We start from the raw sequence: 26,650 nt of genomic DNA on the forward strand, positions 1-26,650 counted from the left end.
GAAAGCACAGTGTTCCACAACTAGAGGAAAATGGCACATATAGTTTATTATCTAAAACAACATATTGAAAAAACATTTAGTAATAACAATCAAATAGAATGTTTTGAATGAAACAGTTTGTGAAACATAAATAATTGGCAGCATGTCAATACAGTCATGCGGACACTGACAAAGAGTTTCACAACCACTTTAAGTAGTAAGTCAATAAACTGCAGTAACATTAGTCATTTTGCACCGAGGATAAAGAATACATGCATCTGTGTATTGTGTTGTCTGTCTACACGTGTTGCTGCACCGTTGGTATTCAAATATCTTGTGCTGCCACAAAGTCGCTTTTGGTAAACCAAACCATTAAGATAACTGACTTAGGTAATGTGATTTTTAAATGTACAACGTGTAAGTCTCTTTATTTTTAGGGCACCCGTGTATCTTTTGTTCATTGAAAATGGATGCGATTGTTAAAATTCGAAAGGTTAACACATTTCAAGATATTTTTAGACTTCAAGTGGTGTTGCAACTAATCATCCATACACCTTTATGAATTATCTTAAACATTGCAGTGCTGTAATAACTCTTTTTTTTTTTTTTTTAAAACAATGTATTTTCTGTATTCTGTTTAATTCTTGTTAAATCAAACAATCCTTCCTGCTATCAATCAACTCATCGCTACACACTGATAGAGTCTTGAGCTGGTTATTGTATCTCGGCTGTTATACATGTCGGCTTAAGACTGTTGGCCACACTAATGTGACACAGCTCTCAGGGTTACATCTCTTTCTGTTGGATTAAAAAGAAAAAAAACCATCCGTCTGTTCACAATTCATCTTGTGAAACACACACATACATTCCAAAAAAGGTTAGTGGAGCAAGCCAGCCTCATCCTTATTCTCCTAATACTTGGCGGCCTCACACACACCTTGAACCGGCACACAATGAAAAGGTAAAATTGTAGCGGTGTTTCTGTGTGTGTGAAGCTTTCGGAGACAAAGACCCCTGCTGTAGGGAGTCCTGTGGGAAAGACGTGCGTCCGGAAGATGTGAGCGCATTGGCGAGTGATAATGTCAGCTTGAGAGATACGGCGTGTCATTTTACACAAGCGCGCATCAAAAGTGACAGTGTGTGTGTGTGTGTGTGTGTGTGTGTGTGTGTGTGTGTGTGTGTGTGTGTGTGTGTGTGTGTGTGTGTGTGTGTGTGTGTGTGTGTGTGTGGTGGGGGGGTGACAGGAGAAGACAGCATGTCACTTGTTTGCTTTGATACAAGATCGCACAAGGGAGCGGACTACCGAGTTGGGCATCTTTGCAGGTCTCTACATTTCACCATACAAGCAACATCTAAAGTTTTGTAGGAAGGCATACGAAAACCAAGGTCTCAATGTGAGGCAGCCACCTGAGCAGCCGTGAAGGAGTTTCTGGATTTGAATGGCAGCCGATCCAGGCGTAGTCCGGCATGTCACTCAAGCAGCTTAAAAGTAACATTTTGTTTCAAGTTGTAAGTCGAGGTACCACCGTACAGTAATTACTTTCTATAACAGGCCAGGCTCAAGCATTCATCCTGTGTACTCATCTGGCCCCTCCATCACTTGTAAATGTTTTCCATCACATTTAACTCAGATCAGTTTCAAGCCAAGCATCAAAGAAAAACTTTCATGGTGTATGTGAGTTAAACGGTATATGAAAACATGCACATATGGTTAAGACATTGAGAACTGCACCAATCAAAAGCAAATCTGGTTGTTAATAAACAAATTCAAACATTGACTTTTTGAGGGAGTTGAATGAAAAAAAGAAATGGTTTATATGTGTGACAATCAAAGTGTGTGTCAAATTTCTGTCTCTCGCCTCTGCAAGTCGTCACGCACAGCTTAAACTGTTGTGTTTGGGTAGGTGTGAGTGTGTGCCTGTCACGGACACACACGCACGCACACACACTCGCGCGTACACTCCTTCCTAGACTTTTTGGTCACAAGTGCCAAAAAATGAAGTGAGTCCTTAAGGTATTGAATGAGCCCCTCCCTCGCTTTTCTTTGGCTCTCCTTGCCTGTCTGCATGCACATCTTGTCAGCACATCTATGACATCCCTGGACCGGGACTCCCAATTATTCCGTCCTGTGGCCAATCACGGATTTGTGTGTTTAGTTGTTGACAGAATAATTGAAAGCTGTGATGAGCTTTCTTGTCCTGTTTTGTTCACACTTCTTCCAAGGCCACATATGCAATCATGATGACTTTTGATTTGTACTTTCTCTTTTAATATCATAAGGACAACCTTAGCGTGATTTTGCATGTGCAGCTTGAGTTGTCGTTATTTATAAAACATGCACGTACAAATAGTTTGCTCTATTTTTTTCAGATTTGTTCAACATTCTGCAGCGTCTTGCTTATTTGTGTTTATCTTAGGCCTCTCCAGCTCTCGAGGCATTGTGGGATTTGTTTGTAAACATCGACAGCGACAAATTGTGTAGTAGTGCCGTTTTAGTTTATTCCCAGAAGGCTGCTAAAGCTCACTGTTTGTTAATATCACACAAGCTGCCCGCCCCCTCCCTCCACCGACGCTTCTCAAACGCTTTTACTCTCATACGTAAACAAACAACACAACAAGAGGAACTGATTCAACAAGCGGATAGAAGCAGGGTGGAATTTGTCTTTGGAACACATACTGTAAGGATCAGCGGCTTGGTGACACTTTGGGTGAACACTGTCGTATTTTTCTTTCATTAAGTCTGGGGAGAAGAAAAAAAACTTGTAGTACAGCCAAGCCAGCTCATGAAACCACTTGTGTTTTAATTTAATTACCTGTCCACTTTGATAATTGTTCACCCTGATTAACATGGGGCAGAAAGGTAGCGGAATTCAAACAGCAGAGATGAGAACCAGATTTATCAAGCTCTTCTCATCCAGTTACACAGCCTGTTCTTGCCGGGGCGTCGTCACTTTACATCATCACATTTTAAGAGATTTATCATTGCACTGCAAAGTGTGCAAAGCATTCCGTTTTGCAAAATTTCCACTGTGATTGAATAATTCTGATGGGCATGCCTAACACATTTTATACTAATATTGACCCATTAGCGATGTAGGTTGTTTCACAGATATAAACATAATCAAATTCAAATTTACAGTGACAGGAGCAAATGAGTAAAGGATCACGTTGGACACACTCCCACGAACAAACCCATGCACACACACGACAGTATACATATTTTTAGCATTATTGATTATACTAATGAATGAGTTGCTGCTCTGATGAACTGCCATCATTTCCAATGGGAAAAGCTTCGAGAGAAAAGGTAGGAGACTAAATCCCCCGTTGATAACCCACGCCAAATTATTCCAAGATTCTCCTTTGAGTTATAACACACTTTTTTTTTTTTTACTTCCTCCTCTAGCTTTTTTTCCCCCCGTCTTTTGCTGCGACAGGCATGATGTAATACCCAAATTTCTTCAGAGACAGTAATCTCAACACTGATTATGCTGTCAATTAGTAAATGAATGAGGCAGTGCGGTGAGGAAGAAAAAAGGTGGTAATAACTCTGCAAAAGGGGTTGTCAGGCTTCCAAAATACATCAAGGGCATAGTGAGGTATGCAGACAGTAAAAATTGTCCAATCACAATGTAGTTACTTGCAAGGAAAGCATATAAGAGCAGTGAACCCACTTAAGTAGATTTTTTTTTTCATATTTGTGGAAGACTATTATTTAAAGACTGACATCAGTCCTTTACACCTAAATCAATATGCAGTGAGAGAGAATTTGAAGTTTTAGCTTCCTCTAATGCGTGCCCTCAAAATGCTGGCTGGCACCGTGTTGAGGCAATTATGCACCAAATAGTGCAGGTGTGTCAGTGCAGAAAAGTAAGAAAAAAAATAATTTCACCGAAGTGAAATGTTCTGTTTCAATCTTTTTTTTTGTAGCGGTTGTTTTTCTGAGCTTCAGTACAGGCAAACCATCTGTTCTGTGACGACATAATGGCAAGACTCAGCCGGGATGCGAAGATGTCAAAAGGTCAGTCACTTCCCCTCATGCACACAGCCAGAAAAAGAATGTCATGTCAATGCTACTTTTAATCAATTTTCCTATTTAGAAGTACAAGAGAATCTCATAAGTTATTGTGCACTTACATTTTTGTAAATTATTTCTAAATCTCAGTGTTCAATCCCAAGATCTCTTCATTAAAACATATTTTAGATATTTATACATTTTGTTTTCTGGTAAATTGAACCCCTCACAATTCCCGATCGCCTCCCGAAAGAAACACACAAGTGTGTACTCGAGTGTGAACATTTGATGAAACATAATTTAAAAATGCTTAGTGACAAGAGAATAACAAGTGTCAAAGACATCACATACCTGACTGATGACCATTTTCGTTTTGAAACATCACATCCTGACAGATCAAATCTCTAATAGCAATGGAGCACTTGGCCAAATGCCATTTGTCCCTTAAAGGGACAGTGTGTATTGTTTTCTGCCATCTTGTGGTGAACGTTTAGAATGCAATGACCTAACAGCTTGAAACTAAATTCCAGCAATATCTATAGTGCCACTAGGTTACATAAATGCTGTAGCTGAGATTCAAACCTGCAACCTCAAATTGCTAAGAGAGACATGCTAACCTAACAAAAAGTGGTAGGCTACCTCGCAGGCAACTTTTTGAATCTCGAGTCCATTGCTCCTTTGTATTACTTTAGTTGTGATTTTGTGTGCTTTGTATAAGCAGGGAGGCTTTTGACCTTTAAGAAACTCTTTACTAAACACTGATGAAAATGAGCCTGTGAATAGACCATCTGTGGTTTTTTGCATGAGCGATGAAGAATGCAATAAGAATCACTCAAGACATGAAGCACAAGTAATTGTTGAGTTGGAGAAGACACACGTATTCCCAAAGAGAAATACAATCGTGCCGAATGAGCGGGAGAGAGAGTTGTTTCCTTTTCTAGTGGAGTTTTGAAAAGGCGCACCTGCTTTAGAGGCATTACGGTAGCGCACAAACTGTCCCCGTTGCAGTACGCACATACACTCGCGCGCGCACGCACGCATGCACGCTGCCCTGGTGATTCGAGGCTGATTTCCAGCGAGGGAGCGTCAGAGTGGATGGCAAAAAAAGAGCGGAGCGGCGGCGGACGAAGTTTGTGGCGCTGAAAAAAAAAGAAGCAAAAGACAAAACGAGTGAGACTTTTTTTATTTTATTTTTTGGACGAGATAGGGAGAGAGGCGAGCCAAGCAGAAGTTGCGCACGGTGGCACACTTTGAGCGGCGCATTTGTTGTGACTTGACTCCAGAAGCGCACAAAAGAAGCCAACAACAAGAAGAGGACTAACTCGCGAGCACGCTTTTGTCGTCTTCGCTTCTCTTCTTCTCGTTTTTATTTTATCCTCAATCGTTTTTATTTTTTATTTTTTTAGAAGTTTCCCATTTTGACCGTGTGTGCATATCGCTCCCCCCCACCGGCGTGTGTGGCCTCTTTTTGTCGCCGAGAGAGCGAGGGGACGCGCGGGGGGCCGAGAGGAGCCGGAGCCGGGCTGCCCACATGCTCCAACCGCTGGCGTGAAAGTTGACTTCTTCCCAACACAAGAGAACAGGTTCATGCACAGCACACGCACGCGCACTCACCCTATCTAATGCACTGGCTTGTCCACGCTGCGAGAGCGCACCACTTTTGTCAACTTTTCTCCTCGTTTGTCAACTTTTAACTAAGTCGAACAAGCCACGTGGAAAGGTGTCTCTTATTGGCTCCAAAGTGACCACTTTTACTCATTATCGCGCGTGTCTCCTTTTGCCTCCAAACTTTTTTTTTTTTTTAAATACACTCTAAAATGGGACTTTTCATTTTGTTCTGCAATGGAAAATCCAATTGGTCCCCTAACTGTTTCTCAAGCAAAACGACTTCTTAAAAAATAATTGTTTGTATTTTTTTATGTCCAAAAGTTATTTCTTCATAAGAATTAGAATGAACTCAAATCATTGTGAAAACTCAGCGCTCAAGTAAGTCCAGCTTTTATTTACACGCAAATTGTAACGTCGCTCCTAATGAATCCCCACACGTCTTTTGACCATAAACGCCGACGTGAAGTTATGTGGTGGTAATTTTACAACACAAGATCTTTAAAGTACTACCTTTTTCCCCCCTAATATGTGTTTTTATTTAGTTACATCTTTGCATCATAGCGTATTTTTAAAAGCGATCCTCACTGATGATAATAAACTCATTGTGTGAAAAAGAAAGAGAGAAAAAGAAAAAAAGCTCTCTCTAGCCAGAAGGTCAGCGAACAATGCTTTCTTTTCAAACCCGTTTGGACTTTTTTGAAATTTTAACCGCCGTGTGTGAGCTATCTGAGTTTCTTCTAAGTGATGATTTTGCTCTTTTTTTTTTGCACCGTACATTTAAAACGAAATGCCTCAACACGGAGGAAAGTTGCGTGTGCACCGTTAATAGTCGAGCTGCGTTCTATTATATTGGAATCTTTTCTTGCATGCAAATAAAACAATTAAAATGCAGTCCATTATTTCTTAAAAATTCGGTAGTATTTTTGATTGTTATAAAAAAAATAAAGATTACTTCTAAGGCTGCATACATTTTAACTGCATTTAACAACTTAGTTGCATTGTGACATCCTGTTCCATGTAAATACTTAAATTGAGTTATTATGCATGTGACATCAAATGGAGAAAAAGAGGGAAACATGAAACAACAATTAATTGCAGTCGTTTGTTGTGTGACAACGTGATGGGCAACCTGACACCAACATAGTTGCCACTTGATTGATGGGCTTCCAGACATTTGTCAAAATTGATTTTATTTACCATGTCATCCATCTCTCATTTTTTATCCCCTACTGTTTTGTTTCCATTTCATCTTCCGCGGTGGCTTTTTTTTTTTTTCTCCCCTCTCTCTTCCAAGACACATTCTTAATTGCTCTTTGACAAAAGATGTAAAAGCTCTCAATCACGCTTTATGACCTTGTCACATTTGTGGTGTCGGACAGGCACTTTGTGGCGACTGTCTAACATCAAATTGGAATTACATGTAGGTTGAAAAGAAGGGGAAAATGCACACCTTTGCTGTCAAATGCACTTAGGCCTCCTTTTTTTTATTATTATTTAAAAGTTGTACAACTGAGATAAAATGTGTTAACTAAATTGCCATAGATTTGTGTTAATTACCTCCAGAATGTGTTGAAATTCAGCTATCTTGAAAGAAATGTCAGGAATATTTTGGATTTTTTTAATCGACAAGCTGGATTCTGAAAGCTGACCATCAGTCACATTTCCGTACAAAACAGACATTAATTAGCATTTATGATCCCCCATTTATTTTTTGTGGAGGTGCTCGAGTCAAACGCCATGTATCAAACTTTAAAGATGAAGCTTTTCAGATGTTTCTGTTTAATCACATTATTGATATCTTTCGAAGGCAGGTATCAGCAATTTTTGAGGAGAAAAAAAAACTTTGAGGCTTACATTCTCTTGGCCATATCCACCATTGTCTTTTTTTTTTCTTCAAATTTGCCCCCACACTTTTGCCTCTTTTCCCTTTCTCGTCTCATCTATCCCGACAGCTGTGCCTTTTCCGCGTCATGTTTGTCGTGCGTTGCCGGGCTGTACCTCTATCAGCCCGAGTGTGTGTGTGTCTGTCTGACATTCAGGCATTGTGTGTGTGTGTGTGTGTGTGTGTGTGTGTGTGTGTGTGTGTGTGTGTGTGTGTGTGTGTGAGTGAGAGACTTTGTGAGAGCTGTGAAAAAAAATTGCAATGAATCTCATATGCGTCAAAAAAAAAAAAAAAAGCTTTAGCCAGATTAAAAGCCAGGCTGGCATGATTGTTTTAGTCCATAAACTCACTCAGAGGGTCCTCTCACCTCCATCAGAAGGGCTGCTGATAAATGTGTAAATGAGGAGTGCGTACAAAAGTGCTTTTTTTTTTTTTTTTTTATTCACCTGTGCTGGTCTGGTGAAAATGGACACTATTTGAAGATTTAAATGTCCCGTGCGCCGGCTGTGTCCGTAATACACTGCCCACAAGTCTGAGTGGGCTTTTGGATGCAAAGTGATGTTGAAGAGTGCCCATATATGACATTGCAATGGTAAACATGGAAGCGTTGAGTAGCCGTAGACACTGGCAGCTTTTCTTTCTACAGTGCCACAAAAAAATGAAATGGTAAATTTATCATTGAGGTTGGAGAGCACTAAAAATTGTTACCGTGCAGGCAGTTAGAACAAAAAAAAACATTTTAAGTGTTGTTAGAACAATATTCTGTTTCCATAATTGTGATCCCATCTGATCCATTTTTTCCATTCAGCTATAAAATCATTCCAATTATCAAAACAATATAATTGACAAATTTGTTGAAGTGCAGCAAGAGAATGTTCTCGTGATTGACGGCGTAGTGAAACTGCCGCCACATTGGTTTTGACTGAGTCCTGATTATACATGTGTTTCAGATTGAGCTAGTTATTTAGGAGAAGTACGGGGCTCAATGCTGGTGTGTGTGTGTTTGTGTGAGCGCGCGCTTTTAATAAATCCCTGCACATTTTTCAAAGATGAGATGTGTTTTCCTGACGGGTCAGGAGGCAAGCGTTGTACTGTAAAGTTGCAGGAGAGTAAGGTGAGGAAGAACAGAGTGGGTTGGGTGGGGGTGGGGGGGTGCCCGCATCTTAAATAGATGCGGGCGAGGTGTGTGTTCGCTTTTGTCTTTTAAGAGAGCTGTCATTGCTTCAAACCTGTGTTTTGAGGATTATTCCTTTCAAATCTTTGATTAGAGTTAATTCAACAGATTGCTTTTCAATTGTCTTGACATGAGACATAATCCTAATTTTATCTGGGCCAGGCATTTTTTTTTCAAACCAGCCCATTAACAGCTGATGGATGTGGGAAGGAGTGACCCAATAGTTCAAAGCGGAAGAGACTGTTTCCTATGAGCGGGTGGCGGTGAGGCGGGGGGTGAAAAGGGAAGTGAGGGACGGAGAGGAAGATAGAACATACGAGTAAAAAGGCTGGTAGGAGCGTCCAAGAGTTCTTGAGGCGTGGGTCATTACAGCTGAGGAAGCATTAGATCAGCCTCTCCAGGGTGCGTTTGGCACCTGAGGCCATGGTTGGAGCAAAGAGCTGGAACTGAAGGGGTGGGGCACGCTGGAGTGTGTGCGTGTGCGTGTTGTGTGTGTTTGGTGGTGGTAGGGTTGCTGTCAGTGTGAAGTCTGGAGGAATGAGAGCGAATCGGAAAGTAAAGAGGCGGCGGTAGGGGCTTTTTAAGTTTCATCGACAGTGAAAAAGTCGCAAAGGAGCATGAGGTCAGAAGCACGCTTGGAGCTCCTACTCTTGTAAACCAACAGAGATGGTCGTTATCCATTCAAAACTAATGTAAGACTTTAATGAGTAAAATGTACAGAAAATGATTTCTTTGCATGTAGAGTGACATCTTTTGATTGACGCTGTCACTGGCTATACGCTAAACTAACGACATAATGTCACCCTAACCAAAATCCCTTTTGGATCTTTTAAAAGCGCACATCCTTAGGCCGAGCAGAATGAGCTGTTAGAACTAATAAAACACCCTTGAATCCATCGTAGCCAATCAGAACCCCTGAAGAAAGATCGGTGCATGAAATGGTGAGCAAGTTTCACCTTGTAACTCTTCACTGACCGAAAAGGCCATTGAAAGAAAAAACGATGAGCTGACAACGAGAAACTAACACACACTCCCGTTTACGGTTTGTGTTTCAAACATTGCATCCTGATGAACAATCACTCATTGGTCGTCGAATCTGGCGCTAACTCCGCATGGCCGCTGACAGCTTTATTTGTGTTATGGATTTTCTTTCACTCTGTCCCGACTCCCATTCCTCGCCTTCCTCTCCCCGTAGTCGTCTCGCCTCGCCTCCGACCCTCTGACCTTTTTGTAAGCGTTTCATCAGAGAAGCCGTTGATGTTTTTCGAAAGCGTCGCGACAGACTGACAGGGGCGGCCGTCAAACCGAGTGGAGGAGCGAGGGAGCAGATCAGTGGAAAGCTTCACCGGGAGCAACAATGTGACTCAACTTTTGGGCGCCACTGCTTTAATGCGCAGCGAAGAGGATGGTAGCGAACGCTCTGTGACAGCTGCCAAGCGTTTCGAAAATGGTTTGACTGGAGAGACGAGCACTTTTACACTCATCTTCAGATTTAGTCTCATTGACACCTTTAAAGACACAATTATTTTTCTCTTTGCTCACTTATTTGACTGTGAGTCTGATTTACCGCATTGGTAGTTCCCCGTCATGGTGGACCGGTGAGGTAATAACCATTTCAATGCATCTTATTATGTCTTCTAATCCGTCAAGTATCGGGATGTTGGCGAACGCTGGCGAAAACGTCGCAGGGTAGCTCTTTTATGGTATTAGTATTTGTGGTATTAGTTCCGGGGAGGGGGGGGGGTTGAGGAACGGGATGCCGACTTAAGCTATTAGCATGTGAGGCGCCGTGCGGGATGATCCATCCCCTGACAGGACGAGCTGTTAGCCAGTGTCGGACTAAATCACAATAGGCGGCCCGGCTTGACGGATTGACGGAGCTTTTGACACCCGTGTGGACCGCCCTTTTCCTTCCTCCTCTGCTGCTTGTAACCTCACATGGGAGATTAGGAGAGGCCAGTGCTTGGGAACTTGGAGGCTTTCTAAATAGTTTGCTTATCTCCTCTAGGGGGGGGAACAAAACAATGAAAGACTTTTTTTTTTTTTTTTATACTCCTGCTTTGTGCGTGGTTTTGCTCCTCAAGGTAAAGATACTGGGAAGGATTTACTCGGTAGGGGGCTGCTTGAGCCACCATCAGGAGTCGAGGGGATGCTGTAGATACACTTATTGTGTGTGTGTGTGGGGAGGGGGGGGGGGGGCGGGGTCCGCGCGAGCTCATTCAATTAACTGTCAATCACAGCGCGACCCCCCCCCCCACCCCGGACTGAATTCCTCTGGTTTTAGGTTCTGTTTTTCGAGCGGCTGTGATGGAGAAAAAAAAGCAAACAGGTCATCAGTTTTCTAAACTTGTATGTATTCTTTAGGGCACTTCATCACTGTGAGGAGATAGTCTTGTTATTTTAAAAGATGATTTCATCAGAGCTGCAGATGAGGTTTGAAGGCTTCATTGAAAGAGAGAGGATTGAGATCTTTTTTTTCTCCACTTTGGTGTGCTCGTGCTTACACATGCGCGACCGTGTGCGATGGGCATTGTTGGCCGAGAGACATCTGCCATTAGATTATTCCCAGCTGTTATCTAAATAATTGTGTAATCCCCTCCTCCACCTTCCTTGCCCCCTTGTGTCCTCTTCGTCCACTGTGGGGAGGGATGAGCCTTCTTTTCTGAGCCACTTGATTGTGAATGGTTGAATGTTGACAGGCAACTGGCCTCTCTTCATTGCAACTGCTAATGTTAGAAATGCATCTTAAAAAAATATATAAAAATTATTCAGACACTATTAGAGTACAGGAAGAAGTAATAATGTTCGGATTGTATCTCATTACATTGTGGAGGTGTTGCTGTTGTCACCGGTCATTTTCTGACATTTGGGTTGAAGCACACCTGCCTCTGCCTCGACTCCACTCCCCGCCTCCTCCCCCACCCACCCCTTGGCTCTCGGGGAAATAAAAGTATCCTAATCCCAGCAGATCAAGATTGCTGTCCGGCACAGCTTTGCAAGCCGGTGAATTAGAGACAGCTCTCATGTTCCTAAGGAGGGAAGGCCGTGTGTGTGTTTGTGTGCGTCGATGTGTGTGTGTGTTTGTGTGTGTGTTTGGGTTGGTAGGCTTTGAAGACTTGCGGGATTGAAAGGGGATGCGATAGGAGGGCTCTGGAAGGAAAGAAAAAGAAAAGGGCAATTAAAAAGTAGGCGTAAATAAAATTGCACATGGTTCATTCACTATTTTTTTTTCCATTTTTCAACAATTTGTAATTTATTTTTACGCATTTACAACAAAGCTCTTTAATAGCCGATTGTTTCCCACTGATCTTATTGCTGGCCAAGCTCCGGTAGGCCACCTTCACGTTGAACTTCCATCTCTCCCCTTTCCTCCTTTTCTCTCGGACTGGCTGTCAAGCCTGTTGTCTCTAATTATGGCGGCTCTGTGTTCCCTCCCAGCCTCTTCATTACATCCCGGCTGTCATCACAGTTTACTTCCAACATTTTCTAGCTCTCCTCACGCTTGTTCAATAGCAATCATTTAATTCTCTTGCAGTGATTTGACAGGAATGTGCCGCAAGGTCAATCAATCACACCCTTCAGCAAATTCAACACAATGCAGCTGAACCATTCAAAAATGGAGACATTTCATACACATTCCTATCCCGTTTGTTAGCAAAATATTTTCATGCACCGCCGCCACCACGGGTAAACACACATTTCTCATTTGGCTGCGGTGTAAACTCATGTGTATGCTTTCATCATATAAAAAGGTCACAAATTGTGTTTGCTGGTCTAAATACACTGCGGGCTGAATGAACATTTTGTCACTACACCTGCTTGTCCCTGAAATAAATTACACTGTGCACTGACTATAGAGAAAAAAAATCTGCTTTACTCCTCCTATTAAGTTTTTCGTCAGTAAGTAAAAGTGGAAAACTGCCTTGAAATGCGCCCGTTGGTTAGCGAAGGTTGGAGCTGCCGAGTACAATCTGTCATCTGCCGCAATTTTGCATTGTCTAAAAGGTAATTTGGGAACATTTTATCAGGGATGGAGAGTCATTAAGAGCATCTCACAACTGACACCCCCGCACACACATCCTTCGCTTTCTCGTTCTCGGATTTGCGGATTTTCTTTGACCAATCAAACCACCTGGGCTACACTGAGTACTCTTTGACCTCCAATGAAAAGGTCAAGATGGTTCCGTTCAGGTGTAATTCACTTCCTAAAGCGGAGAATGGTGAGAAGGCGAGGAGTGCCCCAAAATTTAAATGTCTCATCTCCTGACCCCCCCCACACACACACACACACACATACACACCCTCCCACAGGGTTAATTGAAGGGGAAATTGATAGTTGTGTGCAGTAATTGTGGCTTTAAGAATTGTGCCGTCTCCCAGGGAGAAAGATGAGGACAGCTGGAGTAAAGAAAAAATGGGGGGGGAGCGAAATCGGGACAGATGGAGCTACGGACAACTCCACCCTGGAGCTTTAATGGGGGCCGACTAGCTGATGAGGGGGAGCGCCTTGATTGGTTAATCTGGAAATCTGGCCACATTCTAATATTCATTCCATTGATGATCCAATCACAGAAATATTCCATATTCCTCTCTTTCCGACGGATTCTTCCCTCTTATTCTCCTTCTCCTCTTGCGCCCCCCCCCCCCCCGCTCCACCCCCCCCTCCTCTTCCCATCTTTCCTCGTCTCCCTGAGGAGGCCGGGATGGACAGATGAGCCGAGTACGCGGTATCTGTTCGGTTCTGCTCTGCTGATCGCTGAAGTAGAGAGAGAACTTATCTTCGTCTGATGGCACTGAATGGACCTGCCGCCCCCCCCTCCATGATAGGGGCTTTTCTTTGCCAGGGGCTGGCTGAGATTTTATAATTAGTATTCCTCCAGAAATAGAAAACTAGTTTTCTTAGGTGAAGTCGCCCTCTGATGAGTAAATCTAGCGGAAATTAAATCTATGTCAAGGAAGTCTATTTTTGGTGACTTCCCGTGTTTGCCAAATATATCGGCATCTATCGATTCAATCCATCGATCACTATGTCTATTATATTATGTGAAAACGTGATTTTATTGCTGCCATTGGCTCCCATTTTCCCCCTCCTTGTATTCTCCGCCTCTTATTCCCTTCACTGCCCCCTTTTCTCCCCTCCCCTCTGCTTTTGCTTTCTCTGTCCGTTAATGAGAATGTGTTAACGAGAAAGAAAGATCTATTGGGTGTAGCACAATTTATCAGTACAGCGGAGGTTCGGAAGAGGGGAGAGGAAAAAAAAAAGACGTCGGCGGCGGGCCCTTCAAAGAAGTCCTATTCTTGTACTGGTGAATGTTTGATGAGACTGTGAAAAGTTCCCCCTCTAACGTCATGGTGTCTGAACAGAAGAGAACAGAACCGTTCTAATCATGCTGCACCGAAAAGAAAAAGAAGGGGAAAAAAAGGCTTCTTACCCGATTTAATTAACTGATAAGAAATGGCTTCAAATTAATTTTTCAAGGATGTTAGATTGTGATTAAGAAAATACTCTGAAAAGAAACAGATGAATAATCCATTTTTCTAATCAACCTATATCAAATTTTAACTGGTTAATATGATAATTGTAGCAATTAAGGCAAATATTGTTGCATCCAGTTAATATATTCATATCTAATTATTTCAATCATTTTTATTTTTGTCTGTGCCTCTCAGTTGTACCTGCCTTTGTTTTTTAAAAAATTCCATCCTTACATGATAAAGCGATAAGCAATGAGAAAGATGAAACTTTCCGAGATGTGAATGGGGCCTTTCATGCACCTTAGGAAAGGAACTTGCGCAGAATGACTTTATTTCTTCTGGTTTTACATTACAAGGCTGAGATGGATCTTTAGATTAACGTCGCTAATAGCCACTAGTTTCACTATGTGTGCGTGCGCGTACGTGCACCCGCTCACTCAGAAGCAGGCAAACGTACTCACCACTTCTAATCCGTAAAGTTTAAATCATCTATTCAGTGAGAGGAAAGGGGATAATCGGATCCAGTTTGAATGAAAGATTGCTCTGTTGTTCACCTGCTAGTGGCCATCAAATGTGACACTGTGTGTGTTGCTAAGGTATTATAAAGGAGGTGAAGAGGGGCCAGTTAGAACCACTTTACAAGAGCTGCAAGTTTTTGACTTCAAAGACGCCTTATAGCCAGAACAAACACAGACACACACACACGAGGTCCCTCTCTTTCCCTTCTCATGAGATGAGGATCCATCTCATCCTTGCTTCAGTGTGATCTTCGACTCACTGGCAAAGTGTTTGCTGACTTTAATTACATACTGCTCATATGATACACGCTGTTTCCATTTGGCGACACACAAGGACACGCGTGCGCTGCACTAAACAAGAAGGTGTTCCTGGCACAAACGCCTGGAATGAGCATACATATTCAATTAGCAAAACTCATTACAAAAACTTGGCATTTGTTGTTGTTTCCCCCCCCCCCTCCTTACACCCGCTCCTTGCTGCGCAGAATTAATGGTTTTGATATGCTAATTAACGGCTAATTTAATTTCAAAAGGCCTCAATTAACAGCAGGTTGTGGACATGAGGAAGTTAAGCAGCGTAATCTAATTTGCATTAGTAACGAGCGGGGAGTAATTAGTCTCTAATTAGCCACTTCAGACAGCACTTGTGTTTACTTTCCTAATGAAGTGGAGGGCCTTTTTTTTCCTAGGCAAGCTTGTGAGTAAGCAAGCATCTTTATGAGGCGTTTGCATGTACGTGTCAGTGTGTGGCTGGCGGGTGCTACCACACATGAGCTCTCTAAACACACACATACAAGCGTCCGGCAAATGAACGCGTGACTGGCATGAGGGTGAACTCGCTTACACATGGGGCTATAAATTGATGCGTGTGTTGTGATGATGTTTGAGTGTTATGCAACAGTTGCTTTTCGCCATCATTAGTCAGCGAGACAATTTATTTTATGCAGTATTTTGATGGCCAAATATTCTATATTATATTGAGTTAAACAATTGTCCTAAACCACTGGTGTCAAACTCAAGGCCCGGGGGCCAGATATGGCCCGCCACATCATTTTATGTGCCCCGTGAAGACAAATTGTGCATCAAATGTGTGTTTACTGTATATCATATGAGGTGGTCATACATTTATTTGGGTTGACAGTCATAATGGCCCTCCGAAAGAAGCTATGACTATAATGCGGCTCGCGAATAAAATGAGTTTGACACCCCTGTCCTAAACCCTGTGTTTATAAATTAGCATTCCTGTGTCATACAGTATTTAGCCAAACTCTGACCCTTTTCACCGCTGTCAACATGTCTCGCAAAACATTAATAGGACACAATAAGTTTACTCAATACAAAATCAACGACCACAAAGGTTTCTTTAGAAATGGTGCGTGAAGGAATAACTAGTTATAGTTCAACCTGGATACGGGTTTATTTATTTTTTTCTACCATGTGAGACCATTGGAAGCGGACACACCCTCAAATTATACTGACACCATCACTCTGGTATTCATCTTCCATTAAACCCCTAACTAATGAACAGATGAACAAACAGCCCAAATGCAAAGCCTGGAAAAATTGTTTTCTTTTGTCTTGATAGTCCAACATTAGTAGAGCTTGGTCTCCTTCGTGGCCTTTTAGTTTTATGGAATTGATAAATCTTCAAAGCTAACAGTGGCCCAAGACCAAATGTTTGTCCATTCAATACTATCGTCGTATAACCTCCCAAAATGTTTGGATGATCTTGGCAAAGTCGAGAATGTATCTGGTAGCTCAAGAAAAACACTGGACACATTTAAAGTTTTTCTATTAGCAACGGTTTCAACTTTTCCATTCACAGACACATCAATAAGAATTTGAAAACAACATATGTCCTGCTGGGCTTTATGTTTTTTTTTTTGCAAAGGAGCAGCGTAGCAGACTTTTAAGAGAAGGGGGGCAGGGTAACCAGCAGCTGCCCTATTAGCCCAAAATCTGTTGTTCGGAGGTGGTGGGAGGAGGCAGAGCAACAAGCACTGAACGTTCACAAAGAGGAAGCACACAGCATTGGGCGTCTTTTGGTGTACTTTTTTGTCACACTCCCCCCCCCCCCCCCCCCCCCAATAATCCAATGCACGGGATTGGCTCTATTCCTGACAGAAAGGCGTTTCTCTTTTTTTTCTGGGAATAATAAGAGAGGTCAGAAAGCAAGGCAACTTCCTGCTTCAAAGTGCTGGGTCAGTTGGCACAAGTAGAACACACACTAACACAAGCACACAAAACAACACAGCCCGCCCAAAGACATCAATAAATATGGAGGATGAAGTTGTAATTAATTAAGAGTCTGTTTTAGGACACTGACCTTGTCCAATAAGCAGCAATTTATAGCGGCAAACATTCACACAAATGTGCACCTACCTTTCCATATAAACACTCCAAACACATCCATAAATAGGCAACTGATTTACAAATGAGCTGACCTGTATGTTGGCCCTGCGCTCAGATAGGCCCACACCCCGCCGGGATGCATAAATCACAATGGAAATGCATATGCATGAGCATCTGAGGAGGTGGGGGATAAGTGCGTGTGTGTGTGCGTCTGTGTGTGTGTGTTGCGCACCATTGAGGCTTAGTTAAGTGCCTTTTATTTCATTGAGTTAAAGTTAAGGGCCGTGGATGGGCCTCACTTGGCCGTGTTGCTTTTGAATGGAAAGAAAGAGAAATAAAGAACTCTTAACTTTCACTTTTTAGTAGTATCCAGGGATGGCGGTAATGGAAGCGAGATGACGTTTCATGTCTCTTGTGTTTCTAGCAGAAGTGGTTTTGGTGTTGGACCTTTGCCTGCTGCGTGTGCGTATGATGTGAGCTGCTTTAACCTCCGCTTGTTTTATGGACTTATGCGCGGCTGTGGATGTGGCTGCTGCTAGATTAATTTACACAGCACTCACACTCGCTTGCCAAATCTCCCGCTTCTCCCTGCTGTCTGAAGACAGAGCAGATATTGCCCTGCGAGGTAAATAAATTACTTCCATCGATTGCTGTAGTTGTCAAGTGACTTTATCTCGGGCTGACTTGTCCAGATACGCATCGGCGTGTGACAGGGGCGTCTTTTTTTAAATAATGTGCCACTGTGTCTTCTTTTACATATGTTTGTGCGGGTGGCAGGCTAAAATCAGATCTTCCTGATGGCTATCTCGGCTTATTTAAAGCCTCCGCTAGAGTTACGTGTGAGTCTGGCTGGAGTCTAATGGAAACATTCCGCCGTGCATTTTGAAACGTCGATGAATTGGGCTCAAAATATCACAGAGGGGTTTTGGGTACTCACCTTTTGGTTTGAAGTTTATCTCTGCGTTGGTCACTAAGATGACGTTGACGCACAGTCAATATTTGGGAATCGAATCTAGATCACCTCAGTGTGTATTTTTATAGACTTAGACGACGTCTATGCGGGAACGTTAGGGGACATTTTACCGCCCAAGCCCAGATGTGGCGGCGAAGGAAGAGGTTAGAAGTTCAGTGTTGAAAAGCAGAGGGTGTGCGTGCGTGCATTCGTGCGTGTGTCGGCGAGCCGGGCCGGGCCCACATGCGGTTTTAATAGACGCTATGCTGACATGACTGCAGAGGCCAAGAAGCCACCGTTAAAAAGTTTTGGAAAAAGTGTGAAAGTATGCCTCATCTGTTTAACAGTGGAACAACTGACCAGTGAGGGAGAGGCGCTTGTGCTCATTTAGTCATCACATTTTATTTCATACATGATCATTCTTGTGTTTGAGGTTGTGTGTGTGTGTTTTAAGAGTTTTTTTTTTTTAATGGTACCACAGTTTTGAAGCTATTTTAGTCACTATTAGTCTATTAATCAAAATTCTCTGTACTGTAAAAAATACAAGTTGTATTTTAGGGAGGCTAAAACAGTCATTTAAGATGGAAAAACTTAAAACTAAATATGTCAATATAATTATTGACATTTATGGTGACCATGTTAGTTAGCACAAAGAAAATAAGAAAGTTGTTTGCTCAAAATAATTTGGTGAGTTATTTTTACTTATAGCTTTAAGTTGGGGTACATGGAGCTGCAAATTCTTTGTTGAATTGTTGATTTTCACTACAGTAGAACTTCAAATCTGATCAAAGGGTGTTGCTTTGAACATTTGAGTTCACCCAACTTTTTTTTCTTTTCTACAGTGTGAGGTAATAGCAAGTCATTGTCTTTTTTTCTCTTCCACTAACGTTATGTAGAAAATTACCATCATTCATCTCTGACTACTTTATTAATCCCAGATATATTTAGTTTTACATCAAAATGAAGAAAAAGTTTAAGATGGGTTAACTAAAATAAAGAATAAACAAGACGCCAACTTGATTTTGACAGGAGCTCAGCATTTCATGCTAATTATTCCTTTGGCTATTGTGTTTAATTTGATGAGATTCATCAAGATGAGAGCCGCATTAATTTCACATGATAACAGAGAGCAACAAATCGTGCTTTCTAAAAGAAATGTGTGGAAAAACATAAGGGTGTTGTTCAGCGAAAGCTCGCCGAAATGATTAATTGAATTGCATAAATAAGTGATGAAAAACATCATGAAACATAAACTCAATCTTAAGGGCTTGTTCAGCCTCCTTATTTATTTATTCTGTGTTTAACTTTTATTGCTCTGATAATGAAACTGGCCTAACCTGCATTTTTCACTTTAGATTTGCTTGATGGCTGCGGGGCGCTACGATGCAAATGAGTGGATGCGTAAGCGAGTGGAAAACATAAAAATGTAAAATAATGCTTAAGATGAAACAATAGTTGCATTTGAATGTTGTTCTAATTGGGGCAAATGGCTGACTAAATAAACTGACTTGAGTTGCTGGCCTGGTAGATCTTCCTCATATCTGTGCTCTGGTTAAAAATTAAAATCCCAACCGGCATAAATCAGCGAGGAGAGAAAATTAATATACAGCGAGGAAAATTAATCAGATAGCTGCGCTTTCATTGTCATTTTCTCCTTTGTCCTCAAGTGTGACAAAAACATTATTGAACATCTTTACCTTCGCTTCATTCAGCCACTCAGGCTCGGCGTGCTGGCTGCGAACCTAACAGTGTTTTAATATTGCCGCTTGTATATTCTAATCCTGACACCACTTGAAATATAAGTCCTTTGCCTATTTGAAATCATGAATGTGAAATTGCATTAAGGCAGAAGTGTGTGGGCATGAGAGCTGGGATGTTAAATGGACATATGAATGCAGGGGTAAATCCGGACCTATTAAGCACTTTTCTTATTATTTCTGAAAGTGGAGCGTGATAATTAGTTTGGTAGAAATCCTATAGCAGGGTGGAGGTAAGGGTCTCAATAGTTGAGCCAAATTAATTTCTTCTGTCACCTTGAGCATACGCTCCTCTTAATAGGTTTAATCTATTTCACGGTGATTAACTTTTATTTTTATTTTACCACTCGACTGTGATACCTTTTTTCTTTTTTTTGCCGCGGATTCCACTCTGCGGCTAAATGGTGTCTCGGTGCGGACACCCGATATAGACGCATGGCGTCATTACCGCTCGGCTCCCGATTCGGCGTGATCTGAGGGATGGCAATGGGCCGTTTTCCCAGGGGTCCTTGCAGCTGCGGCCCGGTTGTCATGTGATCCGAGCGTCTGGCCGGATCGCCCTTTTCTTCTCTTTTTCTTTTTTTTTTTCCTCAGGAGACACTTCAAGCCTTTTTAGTGCTAAAAGTTAACAATCATTCCTGATGTTAAATCCATCAGAAACCTTCATGTGCCACGAGGTTCCTTTAATAATCTCCCCTGTGTGTGTGCGTGTGTGGGTGAGTAGAGGTTAGGGTGGGCCATGGGAAAGTGGAATACCTGAGGGGATTAGAACGATCCAAGGACACTTTGTGTGGGACTCCAATCAAAAAGTCAATCCACATGAATTAAGATGTGTTTTGTATCAGCTCACATACGATGAAATCTTTAGCATACTTTGGCTATATGGCTGATTGTGTGTTTTTCTGTGTCCACCGAAAAATATCGTCCGAAAAATGCTTCGTCTCAGTATGTACGCTTTATATTGTACTTTGCCGAAATGGCACAAGTCTTCCTGTCTGGTTTCAACTTACACTGGTAAATTACACCCAGTCACTGAAATTACATCCTATAGACGAAGTGCGTGCATGTGTGTGTGTTTCCCCTCATTGCTGACATCATCTCAAAGAGCTGTACTCCATGTCAGCTTTGATTAGCCTGAATGAAGTCCAACTGTTTTTGTGTTTTCGTCATTTAGGGGAAGAAAAATGGAAATGCAGCTGTTTTCGTGTGTGTGTGTCGGAATGGATGGGTGTATGTGCTGGCGGGAATGGCTGAGTTGTGTGCAGCGCTGAGTGCGTAAGAGTGGTTGTCAACCGGCAGTATTTAAGGTAAGGAAAGCTTGATGGGACAAAAGTCCCCCCCGCCACCTCAAAAATGGGAGGCTGTAGTTTGCCAATTAGTGCACCCCAAATGTGAGTTGTTGTTGGCCTGAAATCCGAACAAATAGTTGCGACACTGCGTGGACGTCGTCTACTGTGGTAGGTTGGAAACAATCACCATCTGGGACCAGTTGCTTTCTTCAATATTCTTCTGGTACCTGCAGTATTTTGCTAAGTTCTGTCTTTTGGTCGACTTTTTTTTTTTTTAGCTTTTTGGAAATGTAAACACTTCTAAAATACATCCAGATGTTACCAGATGTGCCGCGCCACCACAAACACTGGGCAGGGAGCATATATGTGTGTGTTTTTTGTGTGTCTGTGTGCCTCTTTGCCCAGCCTTTCACTTTTATGCCGACAGAATGATTGCCTGATTTTGCCACACATCTTTACTTTTCAAATAGTTTATGCGCAGGCTGGTTGAATTAAATACGCTTTTAAGTGCAGGAGAGTCAATGTGAGACAAAGACAGCAATTTTGCAAAAATATTGACCCTAATGGCTGCTCAATTATCTGTCTCTGACACACGCACACACACGCACATACACTTTGGCATATCCTGTACATGCTCGCAAACATTAATGCAGCAAGGCAAACATTTTGTGTGGCAAAGCTCCATTTGGATTTGTCTCTACAAAAGGTTGGAGTGAGTTCAAGCGCTTTGTGTAGGCGAGGTTGAGAAGGCTGTAATTGTGGGGAAAATGCTCTAAGTGATTGTTTACCACGTGTCCACACACAAACACACACATACACATGCACAAAATAATATTATAACCATAATTAGGCTCCATTTCACTCACATGCTCCTGTACACACATACATTTTAACCTTGCAATTTCTTTAGCTGTCAGGATGCTATACACACATGTACTGTGTGTGTGTGAGTGTCTGTGTGTGTGTGTGTATTTATTTATGTACGATGGTCATGTCGAAACCTTGCTCCTGGGGGAATAATTACCGATGAGGTTTTCTGGCCGTTTTTTCTCATTAGCGTGAACGTGGTGAGAAATTGTGGAACTTCAGCTGGCATAAGCGCATACACACCCACACACACATACACACACACACACATGTTAGCGGCAGCTGATGCTACGACTGTACCAGATATACACGGTGTACTTCCCTCACCGCGAGTTTATTTTGTCCCGTTTGTGCGTGAGCAACATCTGGTCCGCTCCTTGGATTCAAACGTCACCTTGTTTGTTTGGCTTCGCCCTTACAAACACACCATTAGCGCCGCCCGACTATTCCTGGCCTCGGCCTTAGTTTAGCTCAGGCCTGCCGCCTGACTCACTGGAGGTCCCTGCAGGCAAACCTCAGTCCTACCAGAACCGAGGAAGAACCGGACCACAGCGCACCGCCCAACCGCCGCAATGTAACCCTAGCCTGTACTTGAAGCTCCACTGTCTTGCAGTATGCGTGTGTCCTACGGCACCTCTGATCTGTAAAATCCACCTTGTCCGCTTACAGACATACTAGTAGGCCCAGTTTATGGAAGGACATAAAAGCTGGAGACGTGAAGAAAGGAAGGCAAGCGGTGGTTGGAAGAGGGAGAAAGAAAACAACAAAGGTGGTCAGGAGTCAGGACAAAAGCAGTATTGTATCATTGCAATGACTTGTGAGTTGAAAGGCTGAAATGTCCTCCCCAGAGTTCGCTCATAAAGCCTGGAGGACGGGCTTGGCAGCCGAGTCCAAAGCCAGACAGTTTTGGCGCTGCAGTGCAGAGAGATTCCAGTAAGAGGAGATGTAAAAATCAATTTGCAGTGGGGAAGGTAAACAATCGCAAATGACAAAACGCGACGGTTCTTTCCATTGCGCGTTTGCTTTTCTTCTCCTCTCGCTACTTTCACGGTTATTAAATAAGACAAATGCAAAGGCGAAACGAGTGACTAATCAGGAGTGTTGCGGGAAGGGAGCCCGGTTTGAGTTTTACCCCTTCAAATACCCGAAACAGATTTTCCGCCACTACGCACGCTCTGCATGCGGATCCTCTGAAGTTGGAAAAGAAAAAGAACAAGAGCCAATTAACAACGGAAACAATAATGTAAGTGGTATGAATTCTAAAACTTTAAAATATTTTAAAGTACAGATGAAAACAATTTTTGTTGTTGTAGAGTCATTGAGACTTCACAGTGGTACATGCTAAATTGAATCTGTTCAAAAAAATAAGAGTAAAATTACGCTATTCGTAAGTGTGGACGGCCCATTGAGGCTGAGGTCAATACAATTGCGTAGATGCAGAAACAATGGAGGGATGACGGTGAAAAAGATTGAAAAGAGAACGGCAAAGCGAGTCCTTGGGGCCTGTTTGGTGGTTAGGGGCCATCGGGGCCCCAGCAGAGACCTCCATTAGTGGAACGATCTAACCCCGGGGGAGCCAGCGCCGTGGCGGGCCTCTGCGGCGAGGGCCGTCTGTTTAGCAGCAGTTTGTCCGCATTGCTCATAACATCGATCGAGTGTGGCCGGCCGAAGCCGCAGGAAAGCTCTTTGCCGCTGAATAGGCAGAGCGGCGGCGTCATCGATAAAGTCGAGTAGAGCGCTTCCGGGCCGTGCACCTCTTTGGTCGTTTGGTGAAGACGGACACCTCTTATTCAATACGTACGCCACATGGCAGCCTCAAGGCACGTTGAAGCTTTGGCTGTATATGAACACACTTATGTGAGTGTGTGTAATGATTTGTGTCTTACACACTCTAATCCTCTTTATGTCCTCCTCTTGTGTGTCGGATGAACAGATCCGCTTTGACTGGCTGGGAACAATATGAAAGAGAAAAAGTGAGGAAACAAACATGTTTCCCAGGCTCACGTTATCCCTTCCTTCACTGACCCGGAGATCTGTTCTCTTGCCCTCCACCTTCTCGTTTTGTACTCTCTGAAGTCACATTCCATAAAATCACCGACTCCCACGAATGGCGGTAATGAGAGATAGAACGGACGTTAAAACTATAATGCTGGTTTGTACGCAACAGCTTTGGAAGCTTACCAAAGCCCTACTTTTTTAAAAAGTCGATTAATGACGATAATTGTAATAACGATACATTCGATGTTTCAGACTAACACTGATGTCATATTAATGAACAAAATACGATGATATAACATATCGGAGTGCAGAATCTGTCTTCCTGTGCCTAGTACAAATTCACTAAAATTGTGTTACTGCGCCACAAATTAGACCTGTTTTCACTTGGTCTAAAGTCTACCCTCTGTAACCAGATTGCCAGGTGCGCCGAGAAGGGCGAGATTCCCAAACACGGTATCTTAGATTTGCCTCGAGAAGAAAAACAACGTGGCAATTTTTACACCAATTGCACGTGCGTATAGCTACCAAAATAACTGGACCTTCCGAAATTGAACAAAAAGAACAGTTTCACCAGTTCTGGTTTTTTTTTTTTTTTACATGTGTGTGCTTTGTGGTTTTGTTTGTAGAGCATTACACTGGCAAACAAACCAGTTTAATGCCTTTGTACAGAAAGCATCAATTCATAATGGGATAATGACATGCTAAGCGACTCGCAAAAGCAGCAGCAGCGATGTTTACAGACAAAGCCAAGCCACAAACAATAGCCACACATTAGCATTCGCCTTGACGCACATTACGCATCAATATGACAGACACATATATCCAGCGAGTGTTTCAAATGTCGTTTGAAACCAGACTCCCTCATAAGACAAGAGTGCTGTCTGTGGCATTTCTGACTTTTCCACTGGAATCATCCATTCATCCAGGCCGTTTCCTGCCCCAGGGTCTTCCTCTCAGCCCGGCCAGGCGATGAGAGGGAACCCTCTGTCTCCCGCTCGCTCGTCCACAGTCCCTCCCCTCCCCTCGCTCACCACATCCTTTTTCATCACTTTTCCTTTCCCCTCACTCTGTTGGGGTCACTTCTGGTAGGGCGACCGGAGTCTTGTCTTTGCTGGATTTTGCTTGTCTGGCTATGGAGCTGACACGGCGGGCACATGACTCACTCTGAGTCACACTTATTCAGGCTCTTTGCTGAGGAAACGTTGCTGAATAGGAAGAGAAGTGGCTTTCTCAGACTGGTACCGGAAAGCACAGTCATACATCTGAACAAATACCCAAATTAGCCGTGGACCAACTTTAAATAAAGTTTTGAGGGAGGAAAAATAAATAAATAAATCACTTTAACCTTGAAACGTCCCCTCGCCCAGGCACAAGCTCCCTCTTTTTTTTTTCCTCATCTGTTAAATGTTTGAGTGTTTGATAGTTTGAGGTCTATAGCAGAACCCGCCCGGGAATTAATGTCATTCATATGCCCCGCGGAAATTACTTTTGAAATGCATATAATCTAAAACATGCAAATGAGGCTGACTTTGTGCACCCCTGTTTAATATGAATTATCATTTTCTGAATACCTATTATTACTGCGTACATTTCTCCAATTATATTGTTCCTTTTTGTCACTTTTGGATATTGACGCACATGTGCACATCAGGATCACCGAAAGCATGCACATGCCCGGTCACTTGTGCTCACACACACGCGCACGTAGAAGAATGTCTTTGTGAGGGTTGTATTTTAATGAGGAGTAATAAGGATGGGAATGACCAAGTCCACGTCTGCCTATCTCTCTTTCTCTGCATTCTTCTTTTTTTACATTCTCCTATACAACTTCATCTATTTTTATCATTCTGGTTAAAAAGTAAAAAAATAAAATAACTCCAATGCATTTTGCAGATTGTGCACAGACGTCCCAATCAAAAGTCCTTAAACCACAGATGAAAATAACAAGGCAGGAAGTACAAGTGTTTCTCATCAATTTTTTACCAAGGAGTTGAAATATTGATGTGTTTTAAAAGTGAGCAGTGCGTGTTTAGTTTGTCGCTTCGTTTTCTGTTATGGTGATAGAGCACTTATTAATGTCCTTGACTGAGAGGCTGACTTTATTTTTTGTCTTAAATTGAATGGAAACCATCACTTTTTTCAAACGAATTACTCCATTAATTTATTTATACTGCGCCATAAATTATTCTATTAATATTAGTATGTTCCAAATTAGTTCAACTCCTCTCAGTGTTCCTTTTACTTTTTAATTAGGATGCTTGTCACTATATAACAACGATTTTTTTCTTCCCTTTCTGTGATAAATTATAAAGAAGTCATTTTTTTAATGCAATGAGAAACGGCTACGAAATTATTCATGTTATAATATAATGCGGTATAATATGTGCAATGTGAGACAAAAAAAGTGATGAAAAGAGCTAGAAGAGCAGAAAACTAACAAGTTATATTAAGTCGTCTTTAGTTGGTGTTGATTTTTACTTTCCATGCTTGTCTGAGACTGTTATTTGCGCACGGTGTGCGATATTATCTTGTTTTACTACTTTTGGATAGCATGTCAATTAATTACCTCAGCTTGGTCCAAGTTCAAAAGTAGTGAAATTCAATTAATTTGAAAAGTGGACATGCTATGATTTCCTCTCCATGTCTCCTTTTAACGTCTGGCCTGTTTTTTTTTTTTTTTTACTGTGCTCTTATTCAATTATATTTGATTAAACTTGCTCTGATCCAATCTATTAATTAACTCAGAAATGCAAAGTGCCCCGACTTGAAAGCCCTGCGTATAAT

The 26,650-nt window shown here is 42.3% G+C and overlaps 1 protein-coding gene across 8 annotated transcripts in view; it reads left to right on the top strand.

Annotated features, from left to right (window-relative positions):
* foxp4 (forkhead box P4) overlaps positions 1-26,650 on the top strand; it is a 139,902-nt gene that overhangs the window by 62,530 nt on the left and 50,722 nt on the right. The window contains exon 1 of one of the 8 annotated variants that reach the window (XM_085923463.1): positions 5,046-5,577. The exons of the other annotated variants lie outside the window; for them this stretch is intronic. The gene's annotated coding sequence lies outside the window, so the exon portion shown is untranslated. Of the gene's footprint in view, positions 1-5,045; positions 5,578-26,650 lie in introns of those variants that run through there. 8 annotated transcript variants of the gene reach the window in all.

This window comes from Syngnathus leptorhynchus, chromosome 11 (assembly GCF_054491065.1).
Source record: "Syngnathus leptorhynchus isolate UIUO chromosome 11, UIUO_Slep, whole genome shotgun sequence".
Taxonomy (NCBI): Eukaryota; Metazoa; Chordata; class Actinopteri; order Syngnathiformes; family Syngnathidae; genus Syngnathus; species Syngnathus leptorhynchus.